Genomic DNA, 23,501 nt, shown 5'->3' on the forward strand with positions numbered 1-23,501 from the left:
ACATATGTACATGTTTAGAGTTTTTAAATTTTGTTTTGATTTTTTGAGAAATTAGATCATGTAACACATGTCAATTTGTAGCTTTTTTTCTTTTAACACTATATTATGCATTTTATTAAGTAACTATATATACACATATTTATTTATTTATATGATTATTTAATGGCTGTGTGTTTCATTCACGTATTTTCTGATATATTTATATTTTCTTTAGACAAGTTCTTTTATTATATTACCACATGATATTAGTATATTATATTACCTTATATCCTTTAAAAAGTGCCAAAATGAGGGGAAGCATGAATCAGCCTTATTTGGGAGAGTAATGCCATCGATATTGACCAGGCCCAATACTTGAATTCAGTAACAACTGTCAATCTTGCTCAGTAGATTAACGCTCCAAATACATTTTTTTTTTCCTTTGAGATTTTACTAGCTGGGAAAGATTTTATTTTCTTCCTTTATTTAATAAACTCCTACATGTTCTTCAAGACCAATATCAAATGTCCATTTCTGTGACCCAACTTTATTTCTCCTGGGGGATTAGTTATTCCTCTTTCTATACATTCAAATTCATTAACACCCTCCATTACAGACTTTATCAGCCTACCTTGTTAATTTCTTCCACAAGGTTATTTGTTCCTTAGTAGGGTAAGCATGTGTTATTCATTGTTGTATTCTTAAAACCTCTACAGTGTCTGGCATAGAGCAGTAACATGTTTGTGAAGGCCAAGATGCGCTGACATTTAAGGGACTGATATTCAGCCATTAAACATTAATATCCGTTTTTTGTTTGTTTGTTTGTTTGTTTTCGACAGAGTCTCACTCTGTCGCCCAGGCTGGAGTGAAGTGGCTCAATCTCGGCTCAAAGTAACCTCTGCCTCCCAGGTTAAAAAGATTCTCCTGCCTCAGTCTCCCGAGGACCTGGTATTACAGGCACCCACCACCATGACTGGCTAATTTTTGTATTTTTAGTTCAGACAGGGTTTCACCACATTGTCCAGGCTGGTCTCTAACTCTTGACCTCAGGTAATGCACCCATCTCAGCCTCCCAAAGTGCACCAGTATACTTTTATGTGTGATTACAGTATTAAAACACCTCCATTTCCTATGGTAAGCTACAACTGTTTGAAGCTCTCAAGTGCTCACCTCCTTTCTCTCAGAGCTCCCATATGATCTAGGAACTAAATGCTTAGTATCTGGAATAGAAAAAGGGTCTTTAGGAACTACCCCCTCCAGCATGCTCATACCGTACTCTGTTCTCATGGTCTATGACTCTGCAAGGTGACAAGTTTTAATATTATTTCTTCTCGTAGATATGTCACATTGCATTTCCTGGTGGACCATTATTACATTGACTAACATAGGATATTATCAATATTCAGAACTTTGAGAAGATACATCGAGGGAGGTTTGTTGTAGATATGGTGATGGTTTGCTTTTTTTCTTTTTTAAATTTCCTACACTTTCAGAAAACTCACAAAAGTCATAACATTAAAACATAAAGGCATCTTCTATTTATTTTCACATCAATTACTGTACAGTAATTCTGTTCCTTCTATGTCCACAGAATACTGAGAAAATTTTACAAAAGTTACCTAACCTTTTGTGATCTACTTTCTATTACAAGAGCAAACAGAGTGCAAGATGAGCTGAGTTACTTGCTCCTTTTGAATTCCTGAACTGAATCATTTTAGAGCACTGGATACCTCGGAGATTCTTTTCTCATTTAGACTTTCAAAATTTTTACTCTTGATTAACATAACACAACCCAAAGCCATTGCTTATTATTCCTTGACACTGAAAACAATTTTGTGAATTAGTTGTGTATACAAACAAGTTTGTCTAATCTTACCAAATGTGTTTAACTATATTGTTGACTAGTTTTAGTTCAGTGGAGTTTTTATAACATAGTTGTGGCTATTCTGGTATATGATGCCTTTCATAACAGTAAAATGCAAGTATGTTGTTGGTGTAATAAAGTTTTTCCACTAATATACTTGAAATCTGAATCACCTATATTTTAGGCCTAAATAGTGAGCTTTATACTGCCTTTAAAATTAGAGGGAAACAAAATTAATTTTTTTGGAATATATTTTAATCCCACTTTTTAAATTATCTGAAGATTTTAAGGTTGCTAGTGAAGTTAAACATTGCTTCCATAGTTATTAATAACTTGTATTTCTCCAGATCTAGTTTGGCCCCCGTTATTACTTCTAGAGGATTTAGAATGACTGCAGGGAGAAGAGAAATGGAAAATAATATGAGGTTTCAGAGTGTGATAAGGGAAACAAAGTGGGGAGAATTAGAGGAGAGTCTTGTAACTCTAACTCCCATATTATCCTTCCAACTCGGTTAAATTCTTCCCCTAGGCTAGATTCCTTCACAACCCTCTCTGATTCTTCCAGAGCCAGAACCATTATCTTAGAGCTTGACTCATTTTCCTCTAAGATGATTTATCTTGACACAAATCTCATCCTCTAGTAATCATCCCTAGAAAGACTCCAGTAGATGAAGAAACATTTGGACCATGGATCTTTCTCAGGTGGAGCTTTTGATTACGGAATGTGGATGAAATGATACTTATACCTCACTCTTTAACAACACATTCCTGAATATTAGTATTTCAACATTACTGGTAGAAAATCCTGGAAAACAGAATATTGCATTTTGCTCAATGAAGGAGGTAAAAATATGCCACCTGCTATAGCAAATAAGTATGTATTATAGATTTTAAGATAGCTAGAAGTTTTTGCATGTTGTCACCACAAAGAAATTACAAATGTTGAAAGTGATGAATACAATAATTACCCAAAGTTGATCATTATACCATGTATACATGCATTAAAACATTACATTATGACAGTACAGGCATCAAAAAGAATGAAATAATGTATTTTGCAGCACCATGGATGGAACTGGTGGACAGTATATTAGGTGAACTAACTCAAAAGCAGAAAATCTTATATGGCATGTTGTCACTATAAGTAGGAGCTAAACATGGGTCCATAGGGACATTAAGATGGAGATATTAGACATTGGGAACTCCAAAAATGGGGAGTAGAGGAGACAGCGAAGGCTGAAAAATTACTTATTCAGTAAAATGTTCAGTATTCCAGTGACGGATACACTGGTAGCCCAATCCCCGTCATTATACAATAGACCCTTGTAACAAACATGCACGTATTACCCTTGAATCTAAATTAATAAATAAAAGTTAATATCTCTTTGAATTATACAATATATATTTCTGAAAAGAAGACACGCTACAGTGTACCATATAAATATGTACAATTATTATGTCAATTATAAACTTAAACATTTAATAAAAAATATGCCACCTTGGTTATTGGTTATTTAAATTAAAGGAATTTGAAAAACAACAGGTACAAGAGGATTACTCTGACCTTTGCTCTGTGTCTTAAAAGTTAGAGATGAAATTCTTACGTAGAATGTATCCTTCCTATACTAGAAAAAAGGCAATGGTCTTATCATCAAGGATGGAAAGGTGAGGCCAAGAGAATTCTGTACAACAACGAACCTTGTTAAACTAACCCTTGTCTGTCCAAGTAAAGAGCCTGTCCTAAGCCCCTTTGTCTTATCAAATTCTCAGTTTACCATTCTTTGTTTAATTCACTATACGGGTAACTGACTCTAACTGCTTCTGTGGGGTTTTCATTTCTTTATAAGGGTGCTGATGCCACATGAAACTTCTATGAAATCAATTTCTATGCTTTTCTCCTGTGAATCTGTTTTACGTCAACTTAATTATCAGACCCAGCCGAGACCTCGAGAGGATAGAGGTGGAGTCTTGCTGCCCCTACACTCATATATTGTAATTACTGCTTTATTATTTCTAGATAATCTTTGATTGTTGGTTATGTCTTCTTAACTCCAGTTGGGTTATTCAAACCAGTTTTCTTCATTTTGACTGACCATGCATTTCAGATATTAGGGCATTCGAAAATAAATAAAAATTATTTTATATCCACGAATGTTAAGTATTCAGAGCTGTCTAAGGAACAGTATTTCTGGTTGCCAGAGATACTAAAATCGCTAGAAAGTGGGATGTCCCTTTTGCTGCTGCGGCCGCCGCCATCAGTATGCTCAGGCTTCAGAAGAGACTCGCCTCTAGCGTCCTCCGCTGTGGCAAAAAGGTCTGGTTGGACCCCAGTGAGACCAACGAAATCGCCATTGCCAACTCCCTTCAGCAGATCTCGAAGCTGATCAGAGATGGTCTGATCAAGCTTAAGCCTGTGCCTGTCCATTCCCAGGCTCAATGCCGGAGAAACACCTTGGCCGGCCGCGAGGGCAGACAACGTGGGCATAGGTAAACGAAAGGGTACAGACAATGCCCGAATGCCAGAGAAGATCACGTGGATGAGGAGAATGAGGATTCTGCACCTGCTGCTCAGAAGATACTGTGAATCTAAGAAGACTGATTGCCACATGTATCACAGCCTGTACCTGAAGGTGAAGGGGAATGTGTTCAAAAACAAGTGGATTCTCAGGGAACACAGCCACAAGCTAAGGCAGACCAGGCCCACAAGAAGCTCCTGGCTGTCCCGGCTGAGGCCAGCCGGTCTATGACCAAGAAGCACGCAATTGCCCTGAAGAGCGCCTCCAGGCCCAGAAGAAGGAGATCATCAAGACTTTGTCCAAGGAGGAAGAGATCAATAAATAAAAGCTCCCCTTTAGTCTGTACACACTGGCCTCCGTGATTACACAGATCAGCCATTAAAATAAAACAAGCCATTATTTGCTTAAAAAAAAAAAGTGGTACATAATAGTAGTATTAATTTTCTATATTCTCCTGCAGTCCACATGAAGTACCAATGCATTTTATAGAAACAGACTCACCGATTTTCTAAGTACGAACTTGGTTTTCCTAAGAAAAGGTGTACTGCTTATCAAACACACACACATCTCTATAAATTAACGATATTACATAATTCCACTTTGTGACGAAGTCATTATTTGCATTTCAATTATTAAACACTATCTCCCCTCATAGGCAAGGTGCAAATTACATTAATGCTAGTGTACAATTTATACATATAATTACCCAAAGTATTTTGAATGGATACAGGTGGCTTTCAGCTTATGTTCAGATTTTCTGTGTAATCTTTCCCCAAATCGCCATTCATTGCTATGAATAATACAATTTTGCTGTTAAAAGTCTTAGTTGAGCGTTATAAGAAAATATTGACACATTTTTCCCTTTATGATTATACCTGGTGATTTCTACTTGAAGCATAATATTTTTCTGAGAATTGGTGAGACGGAAGAATTCAGACAACAAAATTGTCATTTCTATAGTCTAAAGTTTGAGCAGAAAAAAAAATTAGAATTGATGTTTGAATTTCCTGCTGTTTTTGCCTTAGATGATTCTATTTTACAGATGAACAATACTCTTCAAAATGTTTGATAGCTGGATCACAACTTCAAAGGGATAATCACAAAAATACCTCTTTGTAGTAGCTACACTTTAAAGTCTGTTGTTAACAGCCTCAGTTTAAAACGCTATCTTCCAGCTAGGTATTCTCAGATTGAAAATCTGCAGAGTTACTTCATTTACTCTTGTGTAATATAGTCTGATTACTGATAAGCTTCTAGTTTCAGTGACTATTTGTAGATTATATTTTCTATCTTTTTGCTTAATGAAGTATTTTTATAAGCTGTAGTTTTCATTTTATTTTAATGCCCTAAAAAAGATCAAACTTTGTTTTTAATTTGCTCTCAAAAATATTCAAATTAGAAATTGCATTTCCCAGTTCACTGTGTTGGTGATGATCATCAGAATGAAATGGTAAATACAAGAAAATGCATCTTTTACAGTTGTATACACTCATCAATAGAAACAAACAAAAAATGCTGCTCTTTTTTCAAATAAGCTGGAGAAAGCATCTGTCTTACTATAAACAGTATACTTCACCAACCATGTGAGAATTTATTTTTATTGTCATGATTTAGCTGGTTGAAAGTGGCTTTTACCAGCCTGCAAGTTACTTACTGTTTTGATTAAGGAGGCTTTCTAAAAGGACACCAATGAACTGCAGTAGATAGTAATTTTAAAAGGTAGAGGTTCTACTACTAGTGCTTCCCTCACTATCTTTGCAGTGCTTAGATGTCATCAACATAAAGACAGTTAAGAGAACTGGTGACTTATAAAAATCCTCTCAATATGTGTACTATAGAAAGACTGAGAATTTGAAATCTAGGAATACGACTCTTTTGTTATTATCAAAGTTAAATAGAAAGTAGATCTAATGACATGATGGAAATAGAACAGGAATTTCACTCAGCATGTGGTAAAAATATAATTGAAGAAAATATAGTTGTGTTACAGGAAGAATGTAGTAGGTTTAACTCAAAAGAATTCTTTTATACTCGTGTTAAATTATAGATATTTTATTGCCACTAATTCAAAGGTTATGAGTTGAACCAATTGGATATTCTCATAACAAAATTACATCTTTTATCAGGCAGACAATAATGACAATATACACGTTGGGGTGTATTTCACTGAATGAGTGAAAATGTACAATGTCAGAGTGGTCTTGTGGGTAATGGGACATTTAGCTCTATTCTGAAGAAAAGTCAACTGGTATATTTTGATAATTGGACAGGAAAATATAGGAAATACTAATTCTGGCAGTGACCAATACTATATTACAGGGCTACAGTTACCAATACAGCATGGTACTGGTACCAAAGCAGATATATAAACCAATAGAACAGAACAGAGACCTCCAAAAAAAAAAAAAACACCACACATCTACAACCATGCGATGTTCAACTAACTTGAAAAAAACAAGCAATGGGAAAAGGATTCCCTATTCAATAAATGGTGCTGGGAAACTGGCTAGTCATATTCAAAAAACAGAAACTGGACCCCTTCCTTACACCTTATACAAAAATTAACTCAGATGGATCAAAGATTTAAATGAAAAACCTAAAACCACAAAAACCCCTGAATAAAATCTAGGCAATACTATTCAGGACACAGGTATGGGCAAAGATTTCATGACTAAAACACCAAAAGCAATTGCAACAAAAGCCAAAATTGACAAATGAGATCTAATTAAACTAAAGAGATCTAAAACAAAAGAAACTATCATCAGAATGAACAGGCAACCTACAGAATGGGAGAAATTTTTTGCAATCTATCTATCTGACAAAAAACTAATATCCAGAATCTACAAGGATTAAACACATTTACAAGAAAAAAAAAATCCCATCAAAAAGTGGGCAAAGGATATGAACAGACACTTTTCAAAAGAAGACATATGTGGCTAAAAAACATGTGAAAAAAAGCTCACCATCACTGGTCATTAGAGAAATGCAAATCAAAAACACAATGAGATACCATCTCACACCAGTTAGAATGGTAATCATTAAAAAGTCAGGAAACAACAGATGCTGGTGAGAATATGGAAAAAATAGGAATGCTTTTATGCCATTGGTGGAAGTGCAAATTAGTTCAATCATTGAGGAAGACAGTGTGGCGATTCCTCAAGGATCTAGAACCAGAAATACCATTTGACCCAGCAATCCCATTACTGGGTATATACCCAAGGGTAATGTAAATAATTCTACTATGAAGACACATGCACATGTACGTTTACTCTTTACAATAACAAAGACTTGGAAACAACCCAAATGCCCATCAATGATAGACTGGATAAAGAAAATATGGCACATATATACCATGGAATACTATGCAGCCATAAAAAGAATGAATTCATGTCCTTTGCAGGGACATAGATGAAGCTGGAAGCCATCATTCTCAGCAAACTAACACAGGAACAGAAAACCAAACACCACATGTTCTCACTCCTAAGAGGGAGTGGAACAATGAGAACACCTGGACACAGGGAGGGAAACATCACACACCAGGGCCTATTGGGGGGTGGGAGGCAAGGGGAGGGAGATCATTGGGACAGATATCTGATGCATGCGAGATTTAAAACCTAGATGACAGGTTGATAGGTGCAGCAAACCACCATGGCACATGTATATGTATGTAACAAACCTGCTTGTTCTGCACATGTGTCCCAGAACTCAAAATAAAAAATTCAAAAGACTTTAAAACTTAAGTGACTTAAAACAAGAATTATTTTGTCTGTTTATAATTCTATGGCACAGTAATCTATGATGGACTCAGTATTTGTTTTGTTTTTTCTTTTTTTTATTTTTGCCTAGGGTCACTCACATAACTCTCCATGACTCTACTGGTTGATCCAAGGAAATGAACCTGGTCTGTTTTGTTCTGCTCCTTGTCTTCTCATTTGCCTGCAGATTCAACTGAGATTCTCGCAAGGCAGCAGTGCACTCCCCAAGGACAGTGAGCTGGTGCATGGCAGTTCTGAAATCCAAACAGGCATCCATTGCAAGGTCATATTGCAGGGATAGGGGGTTCTCCTGGATGAGAATCAAGTCATTATCCTCAGATGTGGTTCCTTACATATCTTCCATGGTTCTTAGCAAATCATCTGGATCTTTGCTGTATTCTCTGATGCACTGTTTCATATTTATAAGAAATGGACTGTGTTTTGTTTATTCAAAGCTAAAAAGCTTTCTTAAACTGTGTCCAACTCACATAAGCTTGAGCACCCAAAACCTTTTCCTTTTAATATTTCTTGGTTCCCTTGGAGTCCAGTTTGGAAGACTCCCTTGTAATCACTGAGGGCATGATATGGTTTGGCTGCGTCCCCACCCAAATCTCACCTTGAATTTAATAATCCCCATGTGTCAAGGGCAGGGCCAGGTGGAGATAATTGAATCACGGAGGCAGTTTCCCCCATACTGTTCTTGTGTTGGTAAATAAGTCTCACGAAATTGGATGGTTTTATAAATGGGAGTTCCCCTGCACAAGCTCTCTTTCCTGCCATCATGTAAGACGTTACTTTGCTCCTCCTTTGCCTTCCACCATGATTGTGAGGACTCCCCAGCCATGTGGATCTTGAGTCAATTAAACCTCTTTCCTTTATAAATTGCACAGTCTGGCATATGTCTTTATTAGCAGCGTGAGAACAGACTAATACAGGGCATTTTGTGTATCAGGTTATAAGTTGTTCCATTAGTCAAAAGTCAGGTCCACAATTATTTTATTAGAGACTGGCTCTCTCTACCTTGTGTAGTGTGTCTGGGTATTGTGAAACAACATCCTACATATTCTCAGAAGCCTTTCACCTGGCTGGAATGTCCACTTGGCACCATCTTAAATGGTTTTTAGGTCTTGATAAAGCTTTTCATAGTCATATCCAGGTTTTGGTCTTTATAAAAAAGACTCTTACTATGAAAATTTCTTGCAGTCTGAAGGGTCTAGAAATAAGAACAATTTTATTTTCCAAACTAGCAAATATTAAATCCCCCATATTTATTTTCCATTCTACTAAAAAACTGAAAGTTTTTTTTTTTTTTTTTAGGCTTGTCACTCACTTATAGTACTTTATTGTAAATAGAAGCACCCAGTGACATATTCCACATTCTCCCTATATAGTTCCTTAAGTGGGTTCTATGTGCTAAGTTATCACAGACAATGCTTTTGCCAACTGTTCAGTAATACTTGACACAAATTGTCCTTTCTCCAGCCTTCAACAAGTTCCTTTGCTAGCCTTCATTGACAACCTGGATATCAAACTAGGGTTGGCCAGCAGCATCTATTTGCCTCCAATCCCAAAGCCAATGTCACAAATTTTAGATTTTTCTTGAGACAACACTCATTTCTTGGAACCAATTTCTGTTTCACTTATGTTTCTGCGTAAAAACCACATCAGTTCTTAATGTCTTAATGGTTTAAAGCAATTACCATTTTATGTCCTCATGGCTGTATTGGAGAGCAGTTTGTCCTGGGCTCAACTTGTCCAGGGTGGCTCTTTTGGTTGTCTTAAGAGTGATCATTTTTGTAGCTTTAGTGAAATGGTGGCTTATAAGGAAGGTGGTTGGTCTAGAAGGCCATGGTTGGGTCAGTGTGTCTCTGCTGCCTGTGATTTTATGCTCCTGCAGGCTAGTCTGAACTTCGTCATATAGTAGCATTGTGTTCCAAGACAGCAAAAACAGAAGGTGCAAGAATTCTAAACTTGGATACTGCAAAACATCACTTCTGCTACCTCCCTCTAATTAAAATAAGTTACACTGTGATCCCAGATTCAAGCATTGGGAAAATAGAGCACTAAATAAAAGAGTGGTAATATCCCATTATAAAAGGGCTGCATACAGGGATAAGAGAAACTGTTGCAAATATCTTGGCAAGTAATCTACCATGAGAAGTAATTTATTTTTCAGGGGGCATTGGTAGGGTATATGCAATTGGAAGAGACAGGCTAGAAGCATGGATGTCAGAGAGAAATGAGTACGATAATTCAGATGAAATATAAACACATGGTGAACTGAGGTCATGAGAATTTTGAAGAGATGATAGCATGGATGGTAACAATATGTTAAAGACAAAATAACAGAATTAATTGATGAACATGGTAATGGAGGGCTATGAGAGATTCCAAGATTGGAAAAGTGTTTGGATTCTGATGCCAGTGAAACAAATTTAAATATAGTGGGAAAATAAAGTTTTAAGTGAAGATTTTCAAATTGATGTAAGACATAGGAAGCTTAAGATGTGCTCAGTCTTACTGATGTTGATTGAGCCCTGAATGGCTATTTCTTTTTAGCATTCTCTTCAGAACACACAGATGAATAAAAGAAGAATATCATTTAAAACCTCAGAGTTTTTAAGGGATTCATATGTGTAACTGAATAAGAATAATAAATGCATTGTTACAGGGTAAGATTGATAAATGGGCACAGAATCAGTAAAAATATATTACACATTTGGAGAAGGTTAAATAGCTAATTATGGAGAAAATATAAATTTTATTTGCACTGTGATGTATCTGAATATGAAAAAGTCACACATTACAAGTTAAAAGAAATTTTTAATTTTGTGCAATTCAAAATTGTCAGAAAATTCTTTTAAAAAGAGTCTTAAAAATTCGGGGTGTGTGTGTATAAATATTATATATAATTACTGAGATGATTCATTTCTGTGTCCCCACTTACATCTCACCTTGAATTGTAATAATAATCTCCATGTGTCAAGGGCAGGATCAGATAGAGGCAATTGAATCATGGGAGTGGTTTGCCCCATGCTGTTCTTGTGATAGTGAGTCTCACAAGATCTGAAGTTTGTATAAGCATCTGGCATTTCCCCTGCTTGCACTCATTCTCTCTCCTGGCACCCTATGAAAAGGTGCCTTCCGCTGTGATTGTAAGTTTCCCCGGGCACGTGTAACTGTGAGTCAATTAAACCTCTTTCCTTTGTAAATTAATGAGTCTCAGGTATTTCTTCATAGCAGTATAAGAATGGATTGATATAGTATAAATATGCTATATAATTATATATGATTAATATAGATTAAATAACCTAAAAGGCTCACACGCTTTCATATATTTTACAAAGAAAAAGAAAGAAAATTTCATAATTTGTTTACCAACCCATTGGTAATTCTGTAAGATACTCTACTGTACATGTACTTCATTATGATATAAGTCTACATTATCATACTTGTTAAGCATTATCGTTTGTTCAAGATAAGGAAACAGAGAATGAACACATGGACACCAACTTGTCTAGTTCAGTCAGTGTGAGAGCTGAAATTAGAATCTAGGTGTGCCTTACTAAACTGCCCATGCTATATCTAGTAATTCAAGGTAGCAGTGTTTCTGGATTATGTCCATGATGCCACTCTTTTAATATTATAAAAGGTAACAATGGGGTAAAGATATTTGCATGTTTGTAACCATAGTCTCTACATTAAATATTCAGTAAGAATTAGATGTAGCAAGGGTAGAACAAAAACAAATCTACTGAAATGTATATTAAAGGTGAAGATTAGATTCAAGTTTCAGCCCAAAACAATACACAGGCACACACATTGGAAGTATATCTTGGATGACTTTTTTTTTTTTGAGAGAGAGAGAGAGAGTCTCACTCTGTTACACAGGCTGTAGTGCGGTGGTGTGATCTCAGCTCACTGCACCCTCTGCCTCCTGAGTTCAAGCGATTTTCCTACCTCAGCATCCCGCGTAGTTGGGATTATAGGTGCACACCACCACACCTGGCTAATTTTTATATTTTTAGTAGAGATGGGGTTTCGCCATGTTTGCCAGGCTGGTCTCAAACTCCTGACTACTGTGATCCACCCACCTCAGCCTCCCAAAGTGCTGGGATTACAAGCATAAGCCACCGCACCTGGCTGGACGACTTTTATAGTACTATTCTGTGAAAACATATTATAAGGTTTTTGCAAACTTATTTCTCTTTTTCCACACAATTCTTATTATAGCATGTAACTTCTGGTAGGAAGGTAAAAATTAAATGTGGTCTGATTAATAAGTGGATAAATACTTTAACAACTTTTTGTTAAATAGACAAAAAACTTTATAGAAATCCAGCCATCTTAGACTTATAAACAAGCAAACAAATAAATAAATAAGAAGCCAGCAAGAATTACTGGAGTTGAGTCAAATGTTCCATGCTAGCTTTGACCTCAGAAAGAATTTTAACATGAGAAGAGATCAGATTTTAATTTCAGACATTAAAGGTGTTAAAAGATTAACAGGATTCTAACTGAGCTCAGAAATTCTATTACTTTAAGTTTACCTGTAATTGTAGTCACTTCTAATTTTCTCATGTGATAAAGCGTGATTATGTTCCATGGGAGCGATTGATAACACGATCTGTCTTTATTAACTTTATAATTAAAGACAGACACTGCGCCACTGGCTCTGCTCTACCTAAACAAACCAACCCATTAATTTAATTGAGATTATGAACTGTGCACTCAGATGATTTGGTTCTATTTCTTTGCAAGCAGAGGTTGCATATTTTACCTGGAATCAAGCCACATCGTCTCCACATTCAATAAGCACTCTACAAATATCTCTTAAATGAGAACTCACCCTAAGGCTATCATTAATGCCAGCTCTTTCTCATCCTTTTGCCTTCAATCTTCAGTCACTTTTGAAGGGTGAGCAAGTGATGCAGTGTCTTTCTTTATGACTCCAAATAAGAGATATTTGTAGAGTGTATATTCTCCTACAGCCTTCATATTATCAGAATCAGAGTTAAGAAAATAATTACATACTCGTATTGAAGTGTAATGGGTGTACGTATGCTGGGCATGGCCATCAGAATAGAGTAGACAAATTGACTCTCTCATCCAAAATCAATTCTGGAAAAACCACAAAATCTAAATGCAGCAATTTGGATTCCAGAAGTGGCAAAAGTTATGAAGAATGGTTTGAAAATCCCTAAGCCTTCGTAGCCTGGATTCTGTGGGGTGAGAAGAGGTGCGGGGATTGAAATTGGGTAGGTGACAATACTCCCAGGGAGGGGTCCTGAAGAAGCAACTGTGCAAAAATAGGCTCAAGCAAACTTTCAAGTTTCACTCTTGTACCTCACCCACAGTGCATTGAAACAATGATACTTGTATTTCATACTAGAGATAAATGAAAAAAGAGCAGGGCACAGATATTCAAGGAGTAAAATCAAGGTAGTTTCATTGTCCTGCTCTGCTGAGAAAATATGAAAAGTAATGCAGCCGATGCCAGTCCCTCGATCACTTATTCACCTATACTTCCAGCCCCAGACGTGTAGGGGTAAGTATTCCATCCCTAGAAGAATACCTCCTTTCAATTCTGATTCTTTTAAGAGAATGATTGCTGAGTTGCTTAAAATCCCAACATTTTGGGAGGCCAAGGAAGGAAGATTGCTTGAGGCCAGGAGTCTGAGATCAGCCTGGGCAATATAGTGAGATGCTGTCTACAAACACACACACACACACACACACACACACACACACACACACACATTAGCCTGGCAAGGTGGCATATGCTCATAATCCCAGTACTCAGGAGGCTTAGGTGGGAGGAATACTTGAGCCGAGGGGTTTGATGCAGCAGTGAGTTACTATTAATCCACTGCACTCTAGACTGAGTGAAAGAGAATTACCTTGTCTCTTACAAAACAGAGAGAGAGAGAAAGAGAGAGAGAGGGCTTAACTGGTCAGCAAATAGAACACACAACTTTCCTGTTCAGATGTGTGCACTGTCAGCTGTGAGCTGTGTCCTCTCCCCTCACTCTAGACAGTGCTGATGCATTCAAACCTTTCAGAACTAAATTATAAATTGTAGTTGCCACCTGGACATTTTGGCCTCCTGTGTCCAGGCATCAGCAGGCACAAGATGACTCACTGTCATCACAAAGGTCATGTACCCTCATCACCAGGAGGAGGCAGGGCAGCTGTTACACAATGGGAAAGAAAGGAATATGTGTAGAATCCAGACCTGTGTGGAGAGGACTACACATGGTGATGTGACATCTGGATTTTTCAAAGAAGGCCTTCCTTAAGGAAGACAGATTTCCAAGACTTCTTCCTTTCCAGGGAAGGGCTTCCTGTCCCACTCCAGCCAGCCCAGAGAGCAGACAGCATCCAGATGAGAGGGTCTACTACAGTCTCCAAGGGCCACCTCACTCAAGGCTACGTCTCCTCAGGACGAGCTTTATCTGGTTGCTGAACCCAGTGGCGATATGAAGTTGGAAACTTCTGTCGTCTCCCAACCAGAGTAATGTGGGACACTGTGGTTGGCGACACTGGTTCTGTGGTCCCTAATGTACCAATCCAGGCTTGTTTTTGCACAATCCTGCTTCATCCCTCCCCTTCACATGTGCTCATGGCTAATCAACTTTTGCAGCCTGTATTGCTTTCTGTTTTTGCTGTTACTGGTGGCGAATTTGTACAGATCTGCAGCAACCTCAACTCTTGCCTCCTCAGAAGAAAGAATCTAACTGAGGGGCATGAGGCAGAAGAAGAGACTGAGGCAAGTTTTGGAGCAGGAAGGAACAGTTATTAAAAAGCTTTAGGGCGGGAATGAAAAGAAAGTGAAGTAAATTTGGAAGAGGGCCGAGTGGGTGACTTGAGATCAAGTGTGGGGTTTAACCTTTTTACTCAGGGATAAACCTGAGTAACCGGAGTATAAATATGTTGGCATACTCCAGGTTCTTGGGTTTCTTTCTTCCCTGATTCTTCCCTTGCAGTGGGCTGTCTGCATGCACAGTTTCCTGCAGGCACTTGGGAGGGGGAGCATGCACAGCGTGTTTACTGGAGTTGTGCGCATGCTCACTTGGCATGCACAGTGTGTTTTATACTAGAGTTGTGCGCATGCTCACTTGAGGCGCTCTTCCCTTACCAGCTGAATGGCCCTAGGAGGCCGTATATGAGTTAAACTCTGCCATTTTGCGTCTTAGTGCACATGTGTGAGTCCACTCGCCCAGGTCCTGAGATCTTGTCAAGAGGCTGCTGATCACCAGCTTCAGGTGTTTCTGTTTATTAGGAGATTACCTTTCCCTGGCACTGGCTGTGACTTAGAGAGAGAGTTAACTGCCTGACCATCACCTGATAGTTGTCTGACATTCCCGGTATGGGGGCAGTCAGAGGGGGAGCCCTCTCCTGCTCTGTTCATGTCTGTCTAGCTACCTATTGTAACAGTGCTGTAACACATTATCAGAAGTTTAGTGATGTCAAATGAGACAAATTTATTATCCTTTGGTAGTAGAGGTCAGAAGGCCCCAAGGCAAGTTGTTGGCAGGGACAGAGACCTTCTGAGGGCTGTGAGGGAGAATCAGGTTCCTTGCCTTGTCCATCTTCTAAAGGCTACCTGCCTTTCATGACTTATGGCCCCTCCAATGTCGGCTACTATCATCAATATTCCTCTCACTTTGATCTTTCTGCCTCTTTCTTATGAGGATGTTTGTGGTTACATTGGGCCCACCTGGATAATCCAGAATATTCTTCCCATAGCAACATTCTTAACTTATTTATATCTACATGGTGTGTTGCCATGCTAGGTATATTCACAGGTTTCTGGAATGAGGACGTAGATGTCTGTGGAGGACCATTATCCTGTCTACTACACACTCCACACTACATCTCTGCATCTGCTTCTGGGAAGCAGAACACATGCCAACAATGCAAAATCAAATATACACAAATGCGTATAAAGCATAATATATTAACATATAATTAGAATATATTTACTAAGAAGATCTGTGAAGATCCTTTGGTCATAGGTATGTGGAGGATATTGATATTTGTGTAAAAATTGCCCAGTTTGGCAAGATAATTCTGAGAAAGTTACAGGATATTTACATTGCTGTGACCACAAATATATTGCAAAATAGAAAAACTATAAGAAATCAAAGACAGGTTGGGTGCAATGGCTCACGCCTGTAATCCCAGCACTTTGGGAGGCCGAGGTAGGCAGATCACCTGAGGTCAGGAGTTCAAGATCAGCCTGGCCAACATGGTGAAACCACGTCTCTTTAAAAAAAAAAAAATCAGTTGGGCATGGTGGCATGAGCCTCTAGTCCCAGCTACTTGGGAAACTGAGGCAGGAGAATCACTTGAACCCGGGAGGCAGAGGTTGCAGTGAGCCAAGAATGCGCCACTGCACTCCAGCCTGGGTGACAGAGTGAGACTTTGTCTCAAAAAAAAAAAAAAAAAATCAAAGACACTTTTATTATGATGGAAAGTGTTACAAGTGAGTGAAACAAATTGTAAGTAAATGAGTTTCAACTGGCTGTATTTTGGGATGTTTTGGGAGACCTGGGAAGACATTTTGAAGTTTGAACAACAGATATACAGTAAGCTTACTGTGTAAAGGTCTTGACATTTTGAGATGACAGTATGCGTTGAGCCTGCAAGCTTGCATGCTTCTTGGGTCCAGGTAGATTATTGACTGCCTTTGCCATTAAAATGAGATATTCAATGTCTGAAGTATGTATGCTGCATCCCCTCTTCTATCTGATAATAAAATAAGATACTCTTCAGGACTTAAAAAAATACAGCATCTACCAATGTGCTATCTACTACTGTGTACATTGTTTGGGGTCGCTAGTATTCTGCCATCCTGTCACTTTGATTACATTCCCTGGTACCTGATGCCATCTAGAGCAGAGCCTGTAAGAGAGGTTGGTGTTAGTGAATGAAGAGTTGAAGAACCTAGGGGCACTGCTTAATTCAAATGTGGGAACTAGACACCTGGGTAGATAGGTATTTGGGTTATCATGACTAATTTGAAAGATATCATCCTCAAATCTGGGATCTTCTCACAATTGCAAATAATACCAAAAATTGGTTAGTTGTTAGAGTCTTCAACTGTGAAAAGGAAGTAGGAAGAAGAGAGAAAAGTCAAACTGCAAATTAGGTAAAGTTAAAAGGTGAAAATGGAATTGAGATGAAATAAGAAAGTATATTTTGTAAAAGGTTATTTTATAATATTTTACTTTTTTGCATTAGCTCTAATTTTTATTTGTTTCCATGTCTATACTTTCCTTCTTCTTCCCTCTAACCTATTAAGATGCATTAAGCTTTATTTAACAGGCAATCACAAGTACAAATGGAACATCAGTGAGGACAAAGATAAAAAATAAAAAGGAGAAAGGAAACCAAACAGTATTTATTAGAGTATCACCGGCAAGGCTCCTTGCATTTCTCAAGAATACCCAGGCCTCTGCTAGCCTAATACAACCAGCTTAGTCTTCCAAGTCTCAAACATTATATGTCTTGGGGTCAGTGACAGGACCCACTTGGGGTCAGTGACAGAACATCAGTGAGGACAAAGATAAAAAATAAAAAGGAGAAAGGAAACCAAACAGTATTTATTAGAGTATCACCGGCAAGGCTCCTTGCATTTCTCAAGAATACCCAGGCCTCTGCTAGCCTAATACAACCAGCTTAGTCTTCCAAGTCTCAAACATTATATGTCTTGGGGTCAGTGACAGGACCCACTTTTAAGTATATTGACCTGGGAATGACCATTCATCTCTCTTGGGGAAATAACTAAAAGATATTTTATCACTGATTTTCCCATGTGAAATGTGGAATAAAATATATCTTATATAAATATCTAAATACATTTAGAAATTATCTTTTTAAAAAGAAAATACATAAAATAGTATCTCTTCAAGAGAAACCAGGCTGGATGCAGTGGCTCATGCTTGTAATCCCAACACTTTGGGAGGCTGAGAAGGGCAGATCACCTGAGGTCAGGAGTTCGAGACCAGCCTGGCCACCATGGTGAAACTGCATCTCTACTAAAAATACAAAAATTAGTCAGGCAGGGTTGCAGATGCCTGTATTCACAGCTACTCAGGAGGCTGAGACAGGAGAATCGCCTGAACCCTGGAGGCCAAGGCTGCAATGAGCCAAGATCACGCCATTGCACTCCAGCCTGGGTGACAAAAGTGAAACTCCATCTCAAAAAAAAAAAAAAAAAGAAAAAGAAAAGAAAGGAGAGAAACCAATGATTTTCTAATAATAAAGCTTAAAAAGGAAATATGAGTACATACTTTCTCATATAAATACAGATAAGTAGATGGCTTACCAGTAGGCTTATCAAATTATTCAGTTACCTTTGAACAGATGAGACTCCTTATTGGTTTTTAAAATTATTTTTTAAAAGCGTAATGTGAATTAAAAGTAGAAAACTCAAATTACAAAAAGATATTCATAAAGTTTTTTTTTTTAAGTTGTGTCATAATAATAAATATCTTTGGGTTTCAATGCAATAGAAACATTTCACACACCAGCAGACATACACACAAAGGTATTCAGTACAGTGCTGCACTTTAATCAAAATCAGTGAACTCAAAAAACTAAAAAAGCTAGAAAGCATCATCATCATCATCATCATCATCAAAGAAAGTCTCAGCAAAGAAATAAAAGATATAGAGAAGAATCAAATGAAAAATTTAAAACTGAAAAATATCACTGAACTAAAAATGTCTATATATATATGTGTGTGTGTATGTGTGTGTGTCTGTTGACATAAAAATATATCAGGGATGCATATCACTGGTACATTTCCCTTCCAGGAAAATGGAGAAGACATGCTTTTTCTTATTACTTACACGAAATGCAACTGAAAAGCCAGCGCATTACATGGAAACCAAACACGGGAAGACCATGAAGGAGGCAGAGAAGAGGCCTTCCTCACAGTGTGAGTGGAGATCACCTGGGAATCCTGAGCTTCTAATCCCACGGAGCAACATTGAGGCCTTTGCCTTTCCACTGGTGTTGTCCAAGGTGGCCTAGTGGGAAGGAAGGACTGTCATCATTGTCCTAGGACAAAGCCACTTCCAGTTTGGTGTAAAGGGACATCACATGTGGGATGGAATGCCTCCCTTTGTATAGCCCTAAAAAGGAATCAACCTTGGGTGTCAACTGAGTGTGAATGGGAAACCTGGATTTCTACCTTGACGTGAGAGAAATAAATAAGGCAATGCCACACCCCTTATCCCAATCCATTGACGGTGCGATGTTAAAGAGAGACAGTAAAAATAGACATTTTAAATAGGAAACAGAGTCCCCTAACATGAAATGAAAATGTTCATGTTTTAATAAAAACATCCTGTGTCATATTAAAAACAAGGAAGATCTCAAACTGAATTAAAAAGCAATCAGTAATGCCAACACTGAAATGACAGAGATACCAGAATTATATGACAAGGATGTTAAAACAGCTATGATAAAAATGCTCCTATGAACAATTATGAGCACCTTAGAAAAAAGCTGAAAATGTTAGAAAACATCACCAAAGAAAGTCTCAGCAAAGAAATAAAAGATATGAAGAAGAATCGAATGAAAAATTTAAAACTGAAAAATATAATAACTAAACTAAAAGTTGAAGTGGATGGACTCAGCAGCAGAATCCAGGAAGAAAAGAAAAAAATCAATGAAATGAAAGTTAGAATGATAGAAATTGCCTACTATAAAGAACAGACAGAAATAGAGGCTGAAAAAATAAAAACCGAACATCAGTAAGTGGAACGATAAACTCCCTGGACAAAAAAAGATCTAATATATATGTCATCATAATTCTAGGAGAAGACAGAGGGTGGAGCTGAGAAGTACTTGAATAAATAATGACTGAAAACTTCCAACATTTAGCAATAGACATATACCCAGAGATTGAAGAAGCTAAGGAATCCCGGGCAGGTTACACCCAAAGAAATTGATACCACGATACCTTATAACTAAAATTCTAAAAACTAAAGGTAAAATCTTGAGAGCCACCAGAGAAGAACAACAGCTTACTTACTGGGAAAAAATCAATTTAAATGACAGTGAAATTTTTTTATCAGAAATCATACATGTCAGAAGGAAGTAACACAATACTTTTTAAGTACTGAAAGAAAATAAACATAAATCCAGAATTCTAAAGTCAGTGAAGATACTCACTAACCATAAAGAGTTACTAAAAACTTTCTCAAATGAGGACACATAAGATAATTTGTCACTAGTAGGCATACCCTAAAAAAATGACAAAGGACATTCATAAACTGAAAGAAAACAATTTACAAAAAGAGTTTTAAATCTTCAGAAAGGAAGAACACACTAAGCAAAAATATGAGCTTATATATTATGTTTTTGTTCTCCTCTTTCATTTTTAAATTTAACTACTGAAGCAAAAAATATGAAGCTGTCTGATGGGTTTTGAAAGGTATGTAGAGGAAAATTGTTAAGTAATTAGACTATAAATAAAGGAGAGTACATTTAAAAGAAGGTAAAGTTTCCACACTTCTTTCAAACTGTTGAAATGAACATGAGTGGACTGAAATAAGTTACTTATATATAATGTAACATCTAGAGCAAACAGCAAAACAAGCTATACAAAGAATTACAATCAAGCATATTTTAGGTTTTAAAAAATGAAATTTTAAATAGTGTTCCAGTACCCCACAGACAGGCAGTTAAAAGAAAGCAGAAAAATGAAGCAAAGAAACAAATGAGAAACATAGTAAAATAGCAGAATAGCAGACTTAAGTTTTAATAAATCGTAATTAGATTTCTATTAAATGTCAGTTGTTGGCAGAGTGAGTTACTACATGCATCTTCTCTATGCTGTGCGTGACAAACTCACTTCGAATATAACGCTATAGGCAGATTCAAAGAAAAAAGTTATAAAAAGATACATCATGATAATTTTAATCAAAGAAAAATAAGAGTGGCTGCTTTAATGGTAGAGAAAGGAAACCTCATTGGAAAAATATTTAATAGAGAAAGGAAGGGGCATTGGGATGGTTTATTTCACGTGTCAACTTGACTGGGTCACAAGATTCCCAAATATTTGGCTAAGCATTATTTCTGGATGTATCTGTGAGGGTGTTCCTGGAAGAAGTTAGCATTTAAATAATAGACTGAGTAAAGCAGACTGCCCTCACCAATATGGGCGAGCAGCAACCAGTCCCTTGAGGGCCTTGTTTTAGTCCATTTTGTGTTGTGATAACACAATACCTGAGACGGGGTAATTCATAAAGAAAAGAGGTCTAAATAGTTCTGCAGACTGGGAAGCTCAAGGACATGGCACTGTCACCTGGGAAGGACCTTTGTTTTTTGTTTTATTTTTATTTATTTATTTATTTATTTTTAGAAATCGGTCTTGCTCTGTCACCCAGGCTGGAGTGCAGTGGTGCAATCATAGCTCACCACAGCCTTGAATTCCTGGGCTCAAGGGATCCTCCTTCCTTAGCCTCCTGAGTAGATGGAACTATGGGGGCTCATCACCATGCCCAGCTAGACAAGGGCTTTTGTGCTGTGTCATTACATGGCAGGTCAAAGGGGAAATGGACACAGGCAAATGAGGCAAACCTGAGGAAGAACCTTGATTTCTAATAACCTGCTCTTGGGGTAACTAATCTACTACTGTGAGAAATAATCCAGTCTCAGAGAGCGAGAACTCACTACCTCAAGAACAGCACCAAGCTGGCCATGTGGGTGCAGTCGTCACACCTTGAATGCCTCCCATTAGGCCGTGCCTCTTAGAGGTTCCAGCTCCTGACATTGCTGCCTTAGGAAATACAATTTCAATATGAGTTTTTGCAGGGACACTCAAACCATAACAGGCCTGAATAAAACAAAAAAGATAGACATTTATTTTATGTATGTACATATCCTATTGGTTCTGGTTCTCTGGAGAACCCTAATATAGGCATTGTATAACAAAAAGGATTAAAACAAAAATAAAATATAGTAATCCTAACTGTGTATGTACCAAACCAAACAACAAAGAAAACCTGTTAGGCAAAAACTGATAGAACTAAAAGTAGAAACACAAATCCACATTTATAGTTGGACAACATAACATTATATCTCAACAATTGATAGAACAATTAGCTATAAAATCGGGAAAAAATTAATAGAATTCATCAACACCATCTAATTAAGATTTAGAATATACTTCACCCAAACATAGCTGAACATACAGTCTTTCCAACTGCTAAAAGTAATCAAGATAGACCACATCTTGCACAATAACACAAGACTCAACACACTTAACAACAACAAATCATGCATAGTGTGTTCTCCAAATACAATGAAATCAAACTAGAGATCAGTAAGAAAAAGATAACATGAAAACCTCCAAACACTTGGAAACTAAACAACACACTTCTTAATCCATGAGTCAAAAAGGAAGGCTCAAAGAAATTTAAAAAGAAAAACATGTTAAATTGAGTGAAAATGAAAATGCCACACATTGAAATATGTTTGGCACACCTAAAGTATTACTGATAGGAAAATTAATAGCTCTAAATTCATGTTTTAGAAAAGAGTAAAAGTATCAGATCAATAATTTAAATTTCCACTAAATGACTTAGAAAATGAACAGGAAAGTAAATCTAAAAAAAGAATAAGAAAGAAAATAATAAAGATAAGAGCAAAAACCAATAAATCATATAACAGGAAGATAAAAAGAATAAAGGGAACAAATAACTGATTCTTTGTAAAGACAAATGTGTTTACAGATCTCTTGCAAGACTTATAAAAAAATTTAAAGAGAGAAAGCAAAATTACAAACATGGGAAATAAAACAGAGTGTATTACTAAGGAATTTTTAGATATCAAGATTCTTGCATACTACAAACAATTTTATAGACATACATTTGACAACTTTCACAAAATGGATATAATCCTAAAAAGATGAAAGCAATTGCAACTCACCTGACATAAAATAGATGGTTGGAATAACCCGGTAACTATTATAAAATATATTTGTAATTAAATAAGGCAAGTAATGAAATCTCTAGGCACAGATAGAGATTCCCTTGCGGTTCTACAAAATATTTATAGTAGAAATAACACCAGTTTTAAACAATCTCATTCATAAATTGGAAGAAGTTATACTTTGCAACTCATTTTATGAATCTATTATTATTTTATGTCAAAATCAGAAAAAGACTGGGCTAAAAGAAAACGATATATATGAAAATATAAATATATAAATATGAATATGAAAACTGAAAACTCTAATAAAATGTTGGCAAATGTATTTGAGAAATATAAAGAAAGGATTATACTCTACAATCAAGTGGAATTTATTTCTATGATTCCAACTTATTTAATATTTGAAAATGAATCAACGTAATCTACCATATTAAC

General features: G+C 36.9%; 1 pseudogene; it reads left to right on the forward strand.

The window, feature by feature from the left end:
• Window positions 1–4,088: 4,088 nt before the first annotated feature.
• On the forward strand, window positions 4,089–4,684 carry LOC126954527 (60S ribosomal protein L19-like; annotated as a pseudogene).
• Window positions 4,685–23,501: the final 18,817 nt, after the last annotated feature.

The sequence above is a fragment of the Macaca thibetana genome, chromosome 5, assembly GCF_024542745.1.
Source record: "Macaca thibetana thibetana isolate TM-01 chromosome 5, ASM2454274v1, whole genome shotgun sequence".
NCBI classification, from domain to species: Eukaryota; Metazoa; Chordata; class Mammalia; order Primates; family Cercopithecidae; genus Macaca; species Macaca thibetana.